Source organism: Dendropsophus ebraccatus, chromosome 9, assembly GCF_027789765.1.
Source record: "Dendropsophus ebraccatus isolate aDenEbr1 chromosome 9, aDenEbr1.pat, whole genome shotgun sequence".
Lineage (NCBI taxonomy): Eukaryota > Metazoa > Chordata > Amphibia > Anura > Hylidae > Dendropsophus > Dendropsophus ebraccatus.
In genome coordinates, this window is record NC_091462.1 from 71222305 (window position 1) to 71242207 (window position 19903).

Sequence of the window (19903 nt, forward strand, 5' to 3'; positions counted from 1 at the left end):
CAGGCTACTTATCTCCTGTAGAAACAATGGATGGGGCATGTTGAAATCCAATCCTTCTTTCCCACAACATCTGGCAAGGGAAAATTTAAAGGGGCACTCCAGCTGAAGAGGAGGGCGCAGGACCAATTCTAGGTTATCTGTTGCCTGAAGCGAAATCTGAAATGGCGCCCCCTCGTGCCCACACTGACTTATTACCCCCCCAGCCTATTGAAAATCATAAGTAAGGTGTGTGTGCACACCTGCAGACACTGCAAAGTGTCTGCAGTCCTGAATTCCTGAATTCTACGGCTGTGTCCAGCTATCATCTGCAGGTCATGGGTCAATGAAGTCAGTAGTGTAAAGCAGACAATATAATTTATGGCCACTCCATAAAATCTGCCACCCCTACAAACAACTACAAAGCTGCCGCTCTGAGCAATAAACTCATCTCGCCTCATGGCAGAAGTGGTCCTGGGAGGACGGCACAGCCTGAAGCAAGAGACGTCCTCTGCAGCTGACATGACTGCACAGAATGACAACACTGGAATGCAGCCGTACCGTGACGTCAGAGTTCCGGCGGCTGGATTATGTTTAACCCCTTAGCGACCCATGACGTATCTGATACGTCATGGCGCCGCGGGGGGTGTTCAGAGCGGGGTTCCGCCGGGACCCCGCTCTGAACGGTGCTGATCCCGGCTGACACGTGCAGCCGGGCAGTGCCTCTGTTAGCCGGCGCGGGTCCCGTTGCCGCGCCGGCTAATTAAGCACTTCAATGCAGCTGTCAAACCTGACAGCTGCATTGAAGTGCTTTATGCACAACATCCCTGGTGTCTAGTGGCACGGATCTCCCCCCCGCGATGCGATCGCGGGGGGGAGATCCGTTCTTCTGGCCGTGCCGGGCCTCAGCGTCGGAATGACGCTGATCCCAGCTCGGCAGTAGATTGCTATGGCCTGCAGCAGGCCATAGCAATCTATGACCGATCTCATGGATCTTTGCTGTGTATATACACAGCATTGATCTCTATGAGAGATCAGTGCTATGTATATACAAGCCCCCCAGGGGGGCTTCTAGTCCATGTAAAAAAAAAAGTAAAAAAGTGTTTTTATTAATAAAAAATCCCCTCCCCTAATAAAAGTCCAAATCACCCCCCTTTTCCCATTTTATAAATATAAATTAATAAATTAATAAATAAACTTATTTAGTATCGCCGCGCGCGTAATCGCCCGAACTATTAATTAATCACATTCCTGATCTCGCACGGTAAACGGCGTAAGCGCAAAAAAATCCCAAAGTGCAAAATTGCGCATTTTTGGTCGCATCAAATCCAGAAAAAATGTAATAAAGAGCGATCAAAAAGTCGTATATGCGCAATCAAGGTACCGGTAGAAAGAACGCATCATGGCGCAAAAACTGACACCTCACACAGCCCCATAGACCAAAGGATAAAAGCGCTATAAGCCTGGGAATGGAGCGATTTTAAGTGACATATATTTGTTAACAATGGTTTGAATTTTTTTACAGGCCATCCGATACAATATAAGTTATACATGTTATATATCATAGTAATCGTAACGACTTGAGGAACATGCATAACAAGTCAGTTTTACCATAGGGCGAACGGCGTAAATGCAAAACTCCCCGAAATCAAAACAAATTCGTTTTTTTTTTTTCAATTTGACAGCGCAAATGATTTTTTTCCGGTTTCACAACATATTTTATGGAAAAATTATGCCTGTAATTGCAAAGTACAATTGGTTTCGCAAAAAATAAGTGCTCATATACGTCTCTAGGTGAAAAAATGCAAGCGCTATGGACTTTTAAACATAAAATGGAAAAAGCAAAAGCGCAAAAACGAAAATTGGCTTGGACCTTAAGGGGTTAAAGTAAGCTTTGCCAGATTACCACTTTAATATCATAAGCTGACAATAGAATGGGGTTCTTTAGTAAAATAATGTTAGGACGGCTGGTGGAAAACTTGAACATGTAGCAATATAGTCAGGTTTCAAATAACTGGCCTAAACTGGTTAGAGATGAGAAAATCTAAGAGGTATGTGCATTAAGTAACATACCAATTGCAATGATAGTAAAAATGCAGATGTAAGCTCACCTTTTTCAGTGATGTTCTTGGCATGACACCACAGTGGGCCATGAAGAATTGAATGGCAGGTGACCTGGATCTCTTGCCTGTTGTTTCTATGAGAAGATATACTCACAGCAGGATTGACACCCTGCTGCAAGTATGTAAGTGAAAGTCCCGTTATCCCTCTGCTGGCCGGAGCATACATTACCTGCTCCACGCTCCGGCTTGCTTTGAGGGCTCTCGGTGTCTGGCCGTTCCAGTGCACTTTGGCTACATGTGTTTGTACCATAAAGCAATTTTCTGCTTTATAATAACAGAGTAATCAAACTGATACTAGGGCACAGACACGGAGTATTGACACTAATGATTGTGCCAATTAACACTGTTACTCTTCTTAGTCACCAAAGGACTGGATCTATAAAAGTTTCTAGCATATTTTGCTGTTTATAGTTAAATACAGAGCTGTCCTCCTCCAGTTTCAGAATTTGCCATACAATGAGTTACAACCTGAAGGATAAGGAATTTGTAAAATGCTATTATTCAGTCACCTTTTCCGAATATTGCTGACATTTATATGACTTTTATAATTGACTTTTATAAAAGACTTTTATAATTTTGCATCACTTACTGGTAGTTCATAGATCGCATTTCATAAATAGGAATAATGAATAGAAAAGTTGGGGGTATATAGCTCCAACATAATAAAGCCTTTTGTTTGGAGAAGTTGTTATGGTGCTGCAGTAATAGACATAAAGTCTAATGTGACAACCTTGTGATTATAGGGTATTTTTTTTCCTTTTTTACAATGAAGTGGAGAAGAATTTGTTTACACAGACACTTCAAGAACTTTCTTAATGTTTTGTTTGAGTGTGTCCGATTTCCCAATCTCTAGAAAATGTATCATCATTATCCATGTGAAGCTGTGACTATAATGTTATCTCATTTGTTTTAAATTAAAGAAATGCATTTGGATATAACAAACACATTACATTTCAGGAAAGGCTAATATCCCTGAGGTCATCATCTCAAAAAATAAATAATACACATGAAATGTGGGAGAATTTTAAAGCCATTTTATAAAAATGTAATGTTCAGATTATTTCTAGGGGCACTAAGCGCAAAAGAATGAAACTGAAACCAATGTGGTTAACTGAAAAGGTTGAAAAAGCAATATATGACAACTAAAGGGCACTGGAAAACATAAATTGAAAGGAACAAATTCATCATTTGTAAGCAATAAGAATGCAATAGGTCGCACAGTTGAGACTAGATTAGCTAAAAGACTTTTAAAAACTGACTAAATGTATTAAAATCTTTTCTAGTATACATTTTACATGTTTACCTTATATTTTCTGACTGTTCTCATATGCTGCAGATGAGTAGTGTGTTAAGAGTTTTGTTATATGTAACCATGCCCCTTATCCTCCCCTAATAGCTGCACAATGTTTCCAGGTTTATCGCAAACCAAACACACCACGGAAAGTGCATAACACGCTATGATGATAGCCTATTGCAGTTAGCAACAAATGTAGTGCACCAGCTATAATGTTGGTGCTGGCTACAGTATGTCTGGATGTTGAGTACAGAGATTTAAAAAAAAAAAAAAAAGTACACCTCTGTACATACACCTCTGTACTTTTTGATCACTTTGTATGTACAGTAATTATATTTTTAAATGCAGAATGTGTAGTTACAAATGTGGAGTTTACCTTTTTTTTTTTTTTTTTTTTTTTTAAATAAATACTGCAGTAAATCAGTTTTATTGATCTTTCCTAAATATTTTTTGAGTCCTGTCTTCATGCAATTGGTACTTCTGTATTGCAGTTTATTATGCTCGTCAGTGTATGGCTCACATTCTCACAATGCTTTTTTCCTTTCTGTTTTTGAATAGAAAAAATGACTTCCATCATTTTGAGGTCAAAATTATGTCCGTCATTTTGCTGTTTGGCCGCCCATGCCATGACAGCTGTTGGTACATTATTCTTGTTTAGGACGACTAACTGCTTTTTGGGTGTGTCTTTAATTGAAAAGTCCATTGAATTTAATAGCAAAAACAGTAAAAGAATGGGGAAAAACTGTGCGAGAACAACTAAAAAGTAACATCGATGTTTGCAAAAGACGTGCAAAAATAATTCTCATGATCATCATTTTGACGTTTGTGCATACAATGTCCATTATTTAATAAACTGTGTGCATTGGATGTCCGTCATTCCATTGACTTCAAGGCATTGCATTAAAGTTAAAATAGACGCCTTTTCTGTTTTTTAAACATAGTGTGAACATAGCCTAAAACTGAAACACATCTTTGCCTCTGGCTACTGGGCACCCAGCATATTAAGCCCTCAGCTGTCATGGCAATCTACAGTTGTGTTTCCAATGTGCCAATGAACTTACAGAGGGTTCCTGTTGTTTGTGGCATCTAAGGGGTTAAGTGACCAGGATCAAAACCATATTGGCAGAAACTAATCATTATATTTAGAAGTATCTGACATAAAGTGCACCGTATTATATAATAAACTAGTTCCAAAGTATGGCAGGAAAGGAGCCAAGTGATTCAAATTGACTTTAAAGTGACTCTGTACCCACAATCTGACCTTCCCAAACCGCTTGTACCTTCAGATAGCTGCTTATTTAAAGATCTGTCCTGGGGTCCGTTTGGCAGGTGATGCAGTTATTGTCCTAAAAACAACTTTTAATCCTACAGCGCTGTGTCTAATGGCCGGGGCTTACACTTGTATATGCATTAGGCTGGCACAACCTCTCCTTCCCTCCTCCCCGCCCTCCTCAGCATTAGGAATGATCCAGGAACATTTACTGCTGTTTGAGCTTTGCACAGATGTCTTAACGATCCAGCCCATGTTCATTATGCACATGGAAGGGGAATAGGAAGCAATCTGCCTGGAGCATTCCTAATCATGAGGAGGGTGGGGAGGAAGGACAGAGAGGGTGTGCCAGCCTAATGCATATACAAATGTTAGCCCCGGCCGTTAGACACAGCGATGCCGGATTAAAAGTAGTTTTTAAAACAATAACTGCATCACCTGCCGAACGGACCCCAGAACAGATCTTGGATAAAAAGCAGCTATCCGAAGGTACAAGCGGTTTGGGGGGGGACAGATTGTGGGTACAGAGTCACTTTAATACTGTTGGAATAATTATATGTGCGATATTAAATTACTTCGATTTCGGAGATCTTTTTGTGTTTTTAGGGTCTATGACATAAAACTTTAACTGTTGACAGGAAGTGTCAGAAACATAGAATGCTTCATTCCCGGACATGGTTTTAGCCTATATAACGTTTTAAGAGCCTGTTCATCCACCTTGCAGAGATACCAGCAGGGTGAAAGGCTGTTTTGATACAAAAAAACAATATGTGGGTCAATCAAGATACAATTTTCTTTCCACCCCCACTGTGAAAATAAACACTCATAAAATCTATCATTCCATTCCATCTGTCGGTATGTGTGTTTGTCAATGAAAGAAACAAAGGCCCTAATTAAACCAAAGCAAGGCTTTGCATCAAGTTCAGGAGACGTATAATTATGTGGTCCGCAACTCTGCGGTTGATACAAGAAGCATTCTACCTCTGTAGGGAACAGAGCCCCTGAATTCATTTAATATCCTGCTGTATCTCCCAACTGACTATTTGCAATCTGGCACTTTCTCGGTTTCTGACTGTGAGTTCATAATGAAGGCCCATATTTTCTAAGTGGTGTTAAAGCTGAAAGTCAACATATGGCACATTAACATACATTTAAGGCTACATTTACTATATCTGCTAAAAGTATTTGAGCTATAAGACATCTGCTACTCAGTTAATTGGAATGAGTCATTAAATTGCTTAAATAATTAAAAATAAATAGCTCAAACAATTCAAAATAAGTAAAAAATAAAAATATTAAATAAGGATTAAATGTGTTGTAACATTTCTTGAGCATATTTAAAATGAATTGATTGCCGCATAGAAAACAATTTGGAATTCTTAATTTCAACGCTGCTCTTAATAATATAGAACTGGCTGTAAATGTCCCTCATGTGTTTCACATATTCATTACCAAGGTTTTGTATATGCTGAAGAGGCTGAACACATCGCTATCTATGTGACTGCAAATCATTGGTCTATTAATGCAAATCAGTAATTTTGACAGTAAGCATTTAGAAATAGCTTAGACTATTTAGACAATTAAAAGCTGACATTTATGTTATAAATTACACCAAGACAGCGGCAAAATGGCTTCTTAAATTTCCAGCAAATAATGAATATAACCTCTTCAATCTGATGTTACTTTCAGGTGTATTCAGTAATAATCAAGAATAAATTACCTTGACATAAAAATACAGGCAGTCACCTGATATTTTACAATAATAGAAATGCTCTATCATGCAGTTTTGATGATCAGAACCAGCGCAGTCTGTCAGCATAGCAAGGGCTATGGTTTATTACCAAACCTAAGGATCTTGTTGGACCTTGTTGGACACCTACTGTGATCTGAATTCTCTGCTAGGAGGCAATTTTCTGGCAATTACAGTCTATTATTTTTTATTGCTTCAATTCGAAAACTTCTTTCTGGACTAATAAAGTTAATAGCAGACAGTAGGGAGATAGAGAGAGAGGTGCTTCTGCGGCCCCTCTCCTTAAATATATGTGTTATATGTATGCATGGTTTAAGAGGGGGAACTACAGTTTTCATTTTGGCAATGAAACCTAATATTAAGCTAATACTTCATGTTCTGTGCAAAAAACCTTTCAGCAGGCTCCTGCTTGCCATTAAAGGGTCACCTCCAAAACTCCTGCTAATTTAAGTTATACAATTATAAATTTTTCTATGTACTTGAATTCCTTTGCTAAAACCCCACAGATGAAGGAGTCTAAATAACCCTCTCTTGAGCTAAGTAGTCCGCTCTATACATCATGCCCAGTTTGAAGGCTTATAATGGTGACATACAAAGGAGTAGAAAGCTTCCTTCATCCTACTTTGACTACAGATGACTTTAGTTTAGTTTAGGGTTTTCTAGAGGGTGGGTTGGAGGTGACAGAGTCCCTTGAAAGTCAGGATTAAAATGAAAGGTGATACCTGTGTAGAAATAAGACATGCTCATGTCATTCACAATAGGTGCCAGTCAGAGTTCACCATCTAACTCTCCCTGCACACTGACCTCTGAACAGGTCATAGAAGTCAGTGGGTTATCTCCAGTTTGTTTGTTTTTTAATGTCCATTGGGCTGCTGTTAAGCATATCTCTAAACGCTGTTTAGAAAGCATAGGCAATATAGCTGCCCACATAGCATATGCTATGCAAGTCAATCCTAGTCTAGTCTTCCGAGAAAAGTAAGCTGGGTTTGAAGGTGGGACAGAGGTATACTCCAGAAAGACATCAGAAAATATGTGCGGAAACAAGAAATCCTGCCGAAGTAGTGATGTCTTCAGTAGAGAGGCCCCGTTATGAGACCTCTAGGGGAAAAGACTAAAAGCCAACTGGGAATGGCCTTGGCGCTGGACATAAAATCAATCTCCAATTCTTGTAGAACACTTCTTTATTATGAGCAACGCGTTTCGGCGGCGTTCTGTCGCCTTTATCAAGCTCCTATCATGTGTATCACAATAGTCCCTTTTATACTGGTGGTTTATCTTAGTCAACGCCCCAATAAGGGGCAGGGAAGGAGTCCGGTTTCACTCGGTACACACCACTTGTTGCAAAGGTTTTGCACATATAAAAATTTTCAATCAAATACACTTCTTTTCCAATGTACAAAAAAGCATAAAACACTTACAAACTCTGAGATGACTCTGATTCCACACTAGACGCCAGCGATAACTGCAAGCCGCTACACACCTCGACGTCACATCCGCTGACGTCAGAGGACGCGTCATCGGGTTGTTGACTCATCGTGCGCCGGACTCGTCTGTTCGCCCTTCTCCGGCCGGATCACACTCACATGGAGTGATGGATTTAAACCAGGCTGTCCAAGTCCTGACTGTGCATAAGAGGAGGATCTATAAAATCATCCATATGCTGAAGGGGTTCCATTTGATCACCAAAAAATCTAAAAAAAATAAAAAAAAAATAATAACAGATGGGGAGAACATCAGTGTGATGGTGGAGTCCTGCAGTAGACATCAGATGGCAATTTTGTTGGCTCTTCTGGCAATAGAGCAGCATTTAAGGTGAACTGATGTACACCACACAGCTTTACTCACCCACCAAAGAGTCTGCGATCCAACTATTAAGATATGTAACTTTCCAAGACTCCAATTTTTAGATCCAACAGAAGGCCTGCAGATTTCTCTTGAAAGTGTCACAATAATGCTGTCCTGTCAAAAGGCCTACCAATGCTACCAGTTCTTGAAAACACCCCTAGCAAACACAGGTTTAGCACCTACACAGGATTTTGGTATAGGGGTGCCTCTGTGACCAAAAGTCAGTACTATCAGTGAAGACAGATCTGCCCTTTTGTAGAAGTTACTTTACTCCTGCCCATTGTCACTGCTGCTTTTCTGTCTGATTTTCTCTCTGATGAATTCATCAGTTTGTACCACCCCTCTTTCACTAGAACCACTTTGGGCTGAAGAACAGCGATGGTGGGCCAAATACTTTGCTAATGTCCCCATGTCTTTTTTGATGACCATCATTTACCCACCCAAACACGGCATTTTTATGCAAATGCATACGGATGTTGTGGGATCATAGCCTTTGACTCTGATCTTTGTAATCTGACACCTTAATGAATACTTAAAGCCCTACTACACGGACGATAATTGTCCCGTGTAATAGAAGGAAACGATCAGCCGACATGAACAATGTCGGCTGATCGTTGCTGTCATCTATCTTTCAACATGTTGAAAGACAAACGACTAGTATATCAACGATCTGCTGCCGCCACTCCATGGAATAGGAGCGGCAGCAGCAGACCGCTGCTATCCTCTATGGGCTGCCCAGACAATCTAGCGATCACCTGGGCAGCCCCCCGAAGCTCCTTGTTGCCTCCCCTTCACTTACCCACTCGCTGACAACTCTATTACACACGACAGCAGCCAGTGGGTAAGTGCAGAGGAGGCCGCTGACAGCGCTCGTTTGCTCCTTCAGTTGCCCCGTGTAATAAGTGCTTTAGCCGAGCTGACTACCTTACATTTAGCAGGACAATCAGCAATTTTCATACCCCACATTACCATCTCCTGCTCACATCCTGGGATATCTCTGTGAAAATTAACAAACCCCCTTCTTTAATTGTTTATACTGAGAAAGGAAATTTGCACTTAACATTGTCAGTAATTTCTGAAGGTGTGAAGTAGTAGTACAGAATCATATCATTTGCATAATGCATGCTACATGCAATGATGTGATCAGTGTCTCTTCTGCCACATGTATTTTATCTCAATGGGTGCAAATTCATTGAGTAAAGATGAGGATATACACAGCCAGAAATCTGACAGACACCTGGTATCAGATATATCTCTTGTCTTGACACCTTAACCCCTTGCCTCCGCAGCCTGTTTTGGCCTTAATGACCAGGTATTTTTCAAATCTGACCTGTCTCTCTTTATGTAGTGGTAACTCTGTGATGCTTTTAACTATTGCAGTTATTCTGAGATTGTTTTTTCGTGACATATTCCTCTTTATTTTAGTGGTATACTTTGGTTGATACACTCAGTAGTTTTTTGTAAAAAACACAACATTTGCGCAAAAATTTAAAAACGTATGTTTCTGTATATTCAAAACTCTCTTTTCATAAGAAAGATAGTCATGCCACATGAACTAATTACTACTGCAACATCTACAACATGTCTGCTTTATGGTGACGTCATTTGGTGAACGTCCTTTTACTTGTCAGGATGTTAGAGGGCTTCGAAATTTTGCAGCGATTTTTCAAATTTTCAGGAAAATTTCAAATTCTGATTTAATTAGGGACCAGTTCAGTTCTGAAGTGGATTTGTGGGGCCTGTATGGTAGTTACCCCCATAAATCTCTCTACTATAAAAACTGCACCCCTCAAAGTATTCAAAGTAACATTTCATAAGTGTATTAACCCTTTAGGTGTTTCGCATAAATTTAAGCAAGTTGGAGGGGAAATTTAACATTTTCATTTTTTGGGCAGATATTCCATTTTAATCCATTTTTTTCCTCTTACACAGCAAATACTAACCGAGAAATACCACTCACTATTTACTCCCCATATTCCAGTGTTTCTAGAAATCCCCCATATGTGGCCGCAGTGCGTCACCTGACTCAACCACAGGCCGCAGACATGACAGAGACCTGGGGAATTTTGGGGTTCTTTTTTATTTCAGACTTTTTTTTTAGCCATTATACCATGTCACAGAGACCTTGCGGTGCCAAAATATTTGTGTAAGACAAGTTGACATTTCCATCGGTACCATTCTGGGGGACATGTGATACCCTGATCATTTTTTAATTATTTTTTTATGAGGTGGTATGAATAAAAAACACAATTTAGCAGCTGTTTTTCATCATTTTTTTGTACGCCCTTTACTATACGTCACATATGACATGTTATCATTATTCATCAGGTCGGTACTATTACAGTGATATCCATGTTATATAGCTTTTGTTATAGTTTATGGCATTTATACTATAAATACTGTTTGTGTCTTGCATATTGTAAGAGTGGTAATATTTAAATTTTTTCACCATTGGAGTTATGTGAGGGCTTTTTTTTTTTGCGGCATAAGCTGACGTTTTTAGTGGTACACCTTTTGGGTACATGTGACTTTTTGATAGGTTTTTCCTTCTTTTTTTAGGGGGCGGGATTAACAATAAATTGTCATTTTTGTTAGTTTTTATTTATTTTTTTTATATCGTTAATCGGGTGGAATAATTAATGTAACGGGTTAATAGACGGGGTCATTACGGACGCGGCGATACCAAATATGTGTATCTTATTTATAGGGGATCATTTATAAAGGGGGGATGGGGAATATGTGTATTTATTATATATATATATATATATATATAATTTATTATGTATTTATTTAATTTTTTTATTGTAATTAATTATTTCTTTAATTATGTATGTATGTATGTATGTGTTTGGTGTTTTTTTTTTTTTTACTTTCACTTTTTCACATCTATAATGCATTACAGCACATGATCAGTGCTGTAATGCATTATATATTGTGTTACACTGACAGATCATTCAAAGGATTAGGTCCCTGCCTCAGTGCAGGGGCCTGATCATTAGAAATCATAGCAGCCCAGACGCACTGGAAAGCGTCTGGGTTGCTATGGATGCCCTCCCGGAGTCGCGCGATTGCTCGCGTGGCTCCGGGAGGGAAAGAGATTGCAGAGGGAGCCGGGGGAGGGGGGGGAGCACGGGGAGGGGGCGGCCACACGGGGGGGGCTCTACAGCAGAGAAGGGGAGCCTGGGGGGAGCGCAGCAGCATGTGCCGCAGCCTCCTCCCAGGCACCCGATCGGAAAGGGGAGCATATCTCCCCATAGACGCTGCGGTCGCACAGACCGCGACGTCTATGGGGTTAACTGCTTGGGGGGAGCGCGGCTCCTCTCTGGGCAGTGGCAGCAGGAGGAGGCTGTGTGACACAGCCTCCTCCTGCTGCTCGATCTCAACTAGGGACAGAGGGGGAGGCAAGAAAAGCATGACGTCCAGGGACGTCATGATGCGTTCTGGCACTGCTTTTCATGACGTCCCTGGACGTCATATTGGGGGAAGGGGTTAAAGTGTCACTGTTGTTATAAATTTAAAATCTAAATCAACAATAAATGTGCTATAAAGCAAGTTTTCAATATACATTTATTATTTTTGTTGTTGTTATCATGCTGTAATACAAAGCTGAACTTACCAGAAATCCAGGTCCAGTCTCCTGAAGGCAGAATTACTGACTTGTGCTTGTTAAAAAAAAACCAGACTAAACACAGGAATTCCGGCCAGTTCAGAGAGTCACTGCTCAATGAGTCTATCAGTCACATGACTGCCTTCTCTCTGAATGGCCTGGGACATACTCGACTTTGTGTTTTCGATGATAATTAAATAAATAAATGTAAATTGCAAACTTGCTTTATAACACATCTGTGGGTTTACATTTTGAAAGTTATAACGACAGTGACAATTTAAATAATATTGTTGTATACATAACTAATAATTTTATAGTTTATTAATATTTAAAGTTTAAGCCCTTAAGGTCAATGCCAATTTTCATTTTTGCGCTTTTGCTTTTTCCACTTTATGTTTAAAAGACCATAGCACTTGCATTTTTTCACCTATAAACCCACATGAGCCCTAATTTTTTGCGCCACTAATTGTACTTTGCAATGACAGGCTGAATTTTTGCATAAAGTACACTGTAAAACCAGAAAAAAAATTTAATGTCTGGTGAAATTGAAAAAAAAAAACAAAAAAAAACGCATTTCTTTTATTTGGAGGGTATTTGTTTCTATGCCGTTAAACCTGGGGGAAAACTGATATGTTATGCATGTTCCTCAAGTCGTTACGATTACAACGATATATAACATGTATTACTTTTCTGATGACCTGTAAAAAATTCAAACCATTGTTAACAAATATATGTTCCTTAAAATCCCTCTATTCCCAGGCTTATAACACTTTTATGCTTTAGGCTATGGGGCTGTGTGAGGTGTCATTTTTTGCACCATGATGTGTTCTTTCTATCGGTACCTTGATTGTGCATATGCGACTTTTTGATCACTTTTTATTACATTTTTCTGGATTCAATGCTACCAATTTTGCACTTTGGAATTTTTTTGCACTTACACCGTTTACCGTGCGAAATCAGGAATGTGATTAATTAATAGTTCAGGTGATTACGCACGTGGCGATACCAAACATGTTTGTTTATTTATTTATATTTTTAAAATGGGAAAAGGGGGGTGATTTGTACTTTTATTAGGGGAGGGGATTTTTTATTAATAAAAATACTTTTTTACTTTTATTTTTACTGTAACCTGAAGTCCCCCTGGGGGACTTGTATATACACAGCACTGATCTCTCATAGAGATCAATGCTGTGTATATACACAGCAAAGATCATTGTACTCGGTGATAGATTGCTGTGGCCTGCTGCAGGCCACAGCAATCTATTGCCGATCCGGGATCAGTGCCGGCCCGGCCAGAAGACCGGATCTCTGCCCCGCGATTGCATAGTGGGGGGGAGATACGACCCACAAGACACCAGGGACGTGCAGTACAAAGCACTTGAATGCAGCTGTCAGGTTTGACAGCTGCATTGAAGTGGACCCCTCTCTGATCTCCCCCTGCGCCACCATGACGTACCAGGTACGTCATGGGACGCTAAGGGGTTAATAATATTTTAAAGTTTGGGGTCACCCAAACAATTTTGTGTTTTCCATGAAAAGTCACACTTATTCACCACCATACGTTGTGAAATGAATAGAAAATAGAGTCAAGACATTGACAAGGTTAGAAATAATGATTTGTATTTGAAATAACATTGTTTTTACATCAAACTTTGCTTTCGTCAAAGAATCCTCCTTTTACAGCAATGACAGCATTGCACACATTTGGCATTCTAGCTATTAATCTGTTGAGGTAAGCTGGAGAAATTGCACCCCACGCGTCTAAAAGCAGCTCCCACAAGTTGGATTGGTTGGATGGGCACTTCTGGCGTACCATAAGGTCAAGCTGCTCCCACAACAGCTCAATAGGGTTCAGATCTGGTGACTGCGCTGGCCACTCCATTACCGATGTAAATAGTTCTTGCACAATTTGGAGGTGTGTATAGGGTCATTGTCCTGTTGTAAAATGAAATTGGCTCCAATCAAGCGCTGTCCACTGGCTATGGCATGGTGTTGCAAAATTGAGTGATAGCCTTCCTTATTCAGAATCCCTTTTACCCTGTACAAATCTCCCACCTTACCAGCACCAAAGCAACCCCAGTTCATGACATTACCTCCACCATGCTTAACAGATGGTGTCAGGCATTCTTCCAGCATCTTTTCATTTGTTCTGCGTCTCACAAACGTTCTTCTTTGTGATCCAAACACCTCAAACTTGGATTCATCCATCCACAACACTTTTTTCCAGTCTTCCTCTGTCCAATGTCTGTGTTCTTTTGCCTATCTTAATCTTTTTCTTTTATTGGCCAGTCTCAGATATGTCTTTTTCTTTGCCACTCTGCCCTGAAGCCCAAAATCCCGCAGCCGCCTCTTCACTGTAGATGTTGACACTGGTGTTTTGCGGGAACTATTTAATGAAGATGCCAGTTGGGAACCTGTGAGGCATCTGTTTCTCAAACTAGAGACTAATGTGCATCTGTTTCGCAAACTAGAGACTAATGTGCTTATCTTCTTGCTTAGTTGTGCAACGCGGCCTCCCGCTTCTTTTTCTACTCTGGTTAGAGCCTGTTTGTGCTGTCCTCTGAAGGGAGTAGTACACACCGTTGTAGGAAATCTTTAATTTCTTAGCAATTTCTCACATGGAATAGCCTTGATTTCTAAGAACAAGAATAGACTGTCGAGTTTCAAATGTGATGCTCCAGAAACACAATCTGCTCAAAGGAAGGTCAGTTTTGTAGCTTCTGTAACGAGCTAGAATGTTTTCAGATGTGTGAACATGATTGCACAAGGGTTTTCTAATCATCAATTAGCCTTCTGAGCCAATGAGCAAACACATTGTACCATTAGAACACTGGAGTGATAGTTGCTGGAAATGGGCCTCTATACACCTATGTAGATATTGCACCAAAAACCAGACATTTGCAGCTAGAGTAGTCATTTACCACATTAGCAATGTATAGAGTGTATTTGTTTAAAGTTAGGACTAGTTTAAAGTTATCTTCATTGAAAAGTACAGTGCTTTTCCTTCAAACATAAGGACATTCCAACGTGACCCTAAACTTTTGAACGGTAGTGTATATGTGTGTGTGTATATATATATATATATATATATATATATATACACACTCACCGGCCACTTTATTAGGTTCACCTGTCCAACTGCACGTTACCACTTAATTTCTAATCAGCCAATCACATGGCGGCAACTCAGTGCATTTAGGCATGTAGACATGGTCAAGACAATCTCCTGCAGTTCAAACTGAGCATCAGTATGAGGAAGAAAGGTGATTTGAGTGCCTTTGAACGTGGCATGGTTGTTGGTGCCTGAAGGGCTAGTCTGAGTATTTCAGAAACTGCTGATCTTTCACGCACAACCATCTCTAGGGTTTACAGAGAATGGTCCGAAAAAGAAAAAACATCCAGTGAGCGGCAGTTCTGTGGGCGGAAATGCCTTGTTGATGCCAGAGGTCAGAGGAGAATGGGCAGACTAGTTCGAGCTGATAGAAAGGCAACAGTGACTGAAATAGTCAACCGTTACAACCAAGGTAGGCAGAAGAGCATCTCTGAACGCACAGTACTTCGAACTTTGAGGCAGAGGGGCTACAGCAGCAGAAGACCACAGCGGGTGCCACTCCTTTCAGCTAAGAACAGGAAACTGAGGGTACAATTTGCACAAGCTCATCGAAATTGGACAGTAGAAGATTGGAAAAACGTCGCCTGGTCTGATGAGTCTGGATTTCTGCTGTGACATTCGGATGGTAGGGTCAGAATTTGGCGTCAACAACATGAAAGCATGGATCCATCCTGCCTTGTATCAACGGTTCAGGCTGGTGGTGGTGTCATGGTGTGGGAAATATTTTCTTGGCACTCTTTGGGCCCCTTGGTACCAATTGAGCATCGTTGCAACGCCACAGCCTACCTGAGTATTGTTGCTGACCATGTCCATCCCTTTATGACCACAATGTACCCAACATCTGATGGCTACTTTCAGCAGGATAATGCGCCATGTCATAAAGCTAGAATCATCTCAGACTGGTTTCTTGAACATGACAATGAGTTCACTGTACTCAAATGGCCTCCACAGTCACCAGATCTCAATCCAATAGAGCATCTTTGGGATGTGGTGGAACGGGAGATTCGCATCATGTATGTGCAGCCGACAAATCTGCGGCAACTGTGTGATGCCATCATGTCAATATGGACCAAAATCTCTGAGGAATGCTTCCAGCACCTTGTTGTATCTATGCCACGGAGAATTGAGGCAGTTCTGAAGGCAAAAGGGGGTCCAACCCGTTACTAGCATGGTGTACCTAATAAAGTGGCCGGTGAGTGTATATGCACAACTAGAGCAGGATTTTGGTAAACTGGAATTTTTATGGTGTCTTTGTAATTAAATATATCTTTAAACACACAAAATTCCCTTATTAGGCACCCTTACATTTCCTAGATTTAATAAGGGATTCAAATTTCTCATGATACAAATTGAAACTCTATTGTGACAATCTGGCAAAACGCTCAAAAGGGTGCAGCTCGAAACATAACCACCTGGTGGTCCACATTGACAAATTCAGACTATGTTCTCACAACATCTTTCGTTATTTCATGATGACAGTCACCAACTGCAGGGATAGCTAAGCTCTGAAATTCTTGATCCTTTGCTCTGTTCTAGCACTGCCACAGGGCATTATGCAGGGCAGGGTCCCATTCCCTTGTGTACTGTATATTCTTTTTTTTCTTGTGACAAATGTTTATTTCAAGCCATTTACAGGGAGAGCTTAAAACTGGATAACTTGTCCCTTCCTCTTCTTGTCTCCACCAAGCTCAAAGTGCTTACATTCTCTTGGAGCGACAGTTTGAGTCGACACACTCCAGTCTCAGCACAATCTTCTTGGTGGTCTTAGCCTTTTTCCGGAAAATAGGCTTGGTTTGTCCGCCATAACCACTCTGTTTGCGGTCATATCGCCTCTTTCCTTGGGCATAGAGGGAGTCCTTCCCTTTCTTGTACTGCGTCACTTTGTGCGGCTGATGTTTCCCACACTTCTTGCAGTAGGTCCTGCGGGTTTTCGGGACGTTCACCATCTTGGCTGACGGCGAAAAGAGGAAAGAACAGGAAGCGGAAGTTCTATCATACGCGTCCAGTCACCATAGAGAGCGCTGCAGGGTCACTGTATATTCTTATATACAGTACACACAGGGCAGGCTGCCTGACACAAACACTGCATTCATCGGCCTGTGCAGAGTGAGTGAGTGCATGGAAGTATATACATAAAAAACTATATATATATATATATATATATATATATATATATATATATATATAATAAAGTTGTACAAAGTAAAGTTATTGCAAAATAACATTTAATAAACATAGTTTTTTTAATGTTTATTTTATTTTTTCCATACATCACATAAATTACAACTTTAATCACCCCCACCCCAACCCACCTGAAAATTCCCTTAACATTATCTGGGATAATTAATATTTAGTATATACAGATGTAGCCTGTGTTAACTTGATCACAATGACGCATTTAACTCGACACTCTAATAGACTTAACATACTGTACCTCCCTGACACAATTGTTGCGTCAGGGATCATGTTAACCCTGGCTACATCTGTACTTTATTAAAGCAATATATTTGAAATACATTTTTTTTGTCTCCAGAGTACCCATTGAAGTAAAAATTAAATTGATACAATTTACCCTATATTAGCTTGCAATTTTCTTGAAAAAGGCCAGTAAAGAATTTACTGTAAAATAAAAATGCAAAGGGTTAAAATTTGACATTGCCTCTGCCCGTCAAGAGCACAAATATTAAGAACTTGTAAGTCCATCAATACCATATCATATTTTAGTAAAGCCGGTTGGTTGATTAATAACTACTTAGATTATCTGCTAAAGCTCTCCAGTCAATCTTGCTGCTGAGACTGTTGCAAATCATAATAAATGTGAAGCCTTGTAACCTGTCAGTCATGGGTGAAAATACCATTTCTGAATGAACTTCATTTGGCTTTGTGTGGATTGGATTTGGGTTTTCTTATCTCCAAATAAGTTATTACAGATGACTTCATATTCGACTTTAAAGGGGTTATCCAGTGCTACGAAAACATGGCCACTTTCTTTCAGAGACAACACGACTCTTGCCTTCAGTTCAGGTGCGGTTTGCAATTAAGCTCAATTCACTTCAATGGAACTGAACAGCAAAACCCCGCCCAAACTGAAGAGTGGTGCTGTCTCTGGAAGAAAGTGGCCATGTTTTTGTAGCCCTGGATATCCCCTTTATTCAGCACCGTAACCATTCCACACCAATGCCACCTTACGTACTATGATTTAGAGTGGGCATAGTGGCCATAAGCTAATTGGTGAATAAACAATAATTTCACCAACATTTATAGGAATGACTTTGATAATAAATAGAACAGGTAGACACAGCAAGACACCTTTGAATCTTTAAAGCTTATCTATGTAGAAACAATAAAATCCAACCTCATCAAACCAGTCTTTGTTGCCATTAGACTTTGGGAAAGAGTTTAATGTCCTATAGACATTAGTTTATTAGTTATAATTAATATAGAGTCTCCATCAGGGCAGTACAGCTGGTACTACCCCTCGTCCCAACCATATTAGGTGCCAACAATGTTGTCAACCGCCTTCCATTACATACTGTAACTAAATGATCGCACAATTTCTTTATACAGCCCCAGAAAAGGATGTCTGTGCCATAGGGAGTTATATAGTAGTTTTGAGATGAATAATTTATGTCTGTAAGCAGAAAGGAAGTAGGAGATTTATGCAGAGAAACGAAGTCTCAGCTCACCTGAAAGTCTCCAAAGTGTACATGGACTAGGAGCACGCCATTAAGTCCAAAGATTTAAAGCATGTACAGTGCATACTGAATCTTGAGATAACATCTTGTGAGCTTTATTAAATCTTCATAAAAGCCAGTATTACACAAAACAAAGAACACAAGTGGATGCATTTTGAGTGGTAAGTCGCTCTAAAAGGCTTTATCTAAGGTTAGAAAATCATGGCCGCTTTCTTCCAGACAATAACCACTGTTATCTTCATTTTGGGTTTGGTATTGCTGATCAGCTCCATTGAAGCAAATAGCGCTGAATTGCATTACCGCACATTGGGTGGTGCCGTTTTTTGCAGAAAAGTAGCTGTTTTTTTTTCGGATCCTGGATAACCCCTTTAATTGTCACCAATAAAACAGAACTCTAACCATACAAATAATACAAAAATAATACCCTTCTACCCTCTGAAACAGCAGGAACCTTCACCTGATTACCCACATGATGACATGATGTTAATTAATGGTTCCAGAACGGATCCTTGTCAACACATTTAAAGGGAATCTGTCAGCTTTATTTCAGATTCTAAACTACTGACACTTTTTAATAGCTAAGTCAGGGACACACATGGACCCTTTGCTATATCTGTGCTTCTCTTTTTATTCTCAAAAAAAAAAAAATACAGTGCTGATGACTTTAACACTTGCCCTCCCATCCCTATCACTGACTGACTGACAGCTTAAAACTAAGTCTCAAGCAGGGTCACATATGGGAAGGGGAGCAAAAGGCCCTCTTCACTTCGGGAGATGTAAAGCTACAATATGGCCTTTGTTATTGGCACTATAGCAGTGTCTAAGGTTATACAATATACACATATATTTGTGTTGCTATGCATGGGAAAAGTAGTGGAATCATTCATAGGGTAAATATTGTTCATTAAACAGTGCATAAAAACAAAACAAGAAATATTTTTATACCATTTTCCCCAAAAAGACAAAATAAATTGATATCGGCCCCAATTTGAAATATTTCCAAAGAGTCTGTGAGGGATGAAAGGTGGAATCTGATTGGTTGCTAGGGGCAACTGAGCCAGTTTTACTTTGCACTATGTTTGATAAATCTCCCCCAATGTGTCTACAATAAAAATTTAATTAAGAAACAAAATGTGAAGTAGACTAAAAAAAACAGGGTAGCTTTTAAAGGGTAAAATTTTACTCTGCTCATCAAGACTGAAACCACCCCTGTCTATAAAGGGGTTAAAAG

At 40.0% G+C, this 19903-nt stretch overlaps 1 protein-coding gene and 1 pseudogene across 1 annotated transcript in view; one reads left to right on the plus strand and one right to left on the minus strand.

Annotated features, from left to right (window-relative positions):
* The window catches only part of TMEFF2 (transmembrane protein with EGF like and two follistatin like domains 2), a 481080-nt gene that overhangs the window by 288419 nt on the left and 172758 nt on the right, over positions 1 to 19903 (plus strand). The window lies entirely within an intron of this gene.
* On the minus strand, positions 16568 to 16954 carry LOC138802170 (large ribosomal subunit protein eL42-like; annotated as a pseudogene).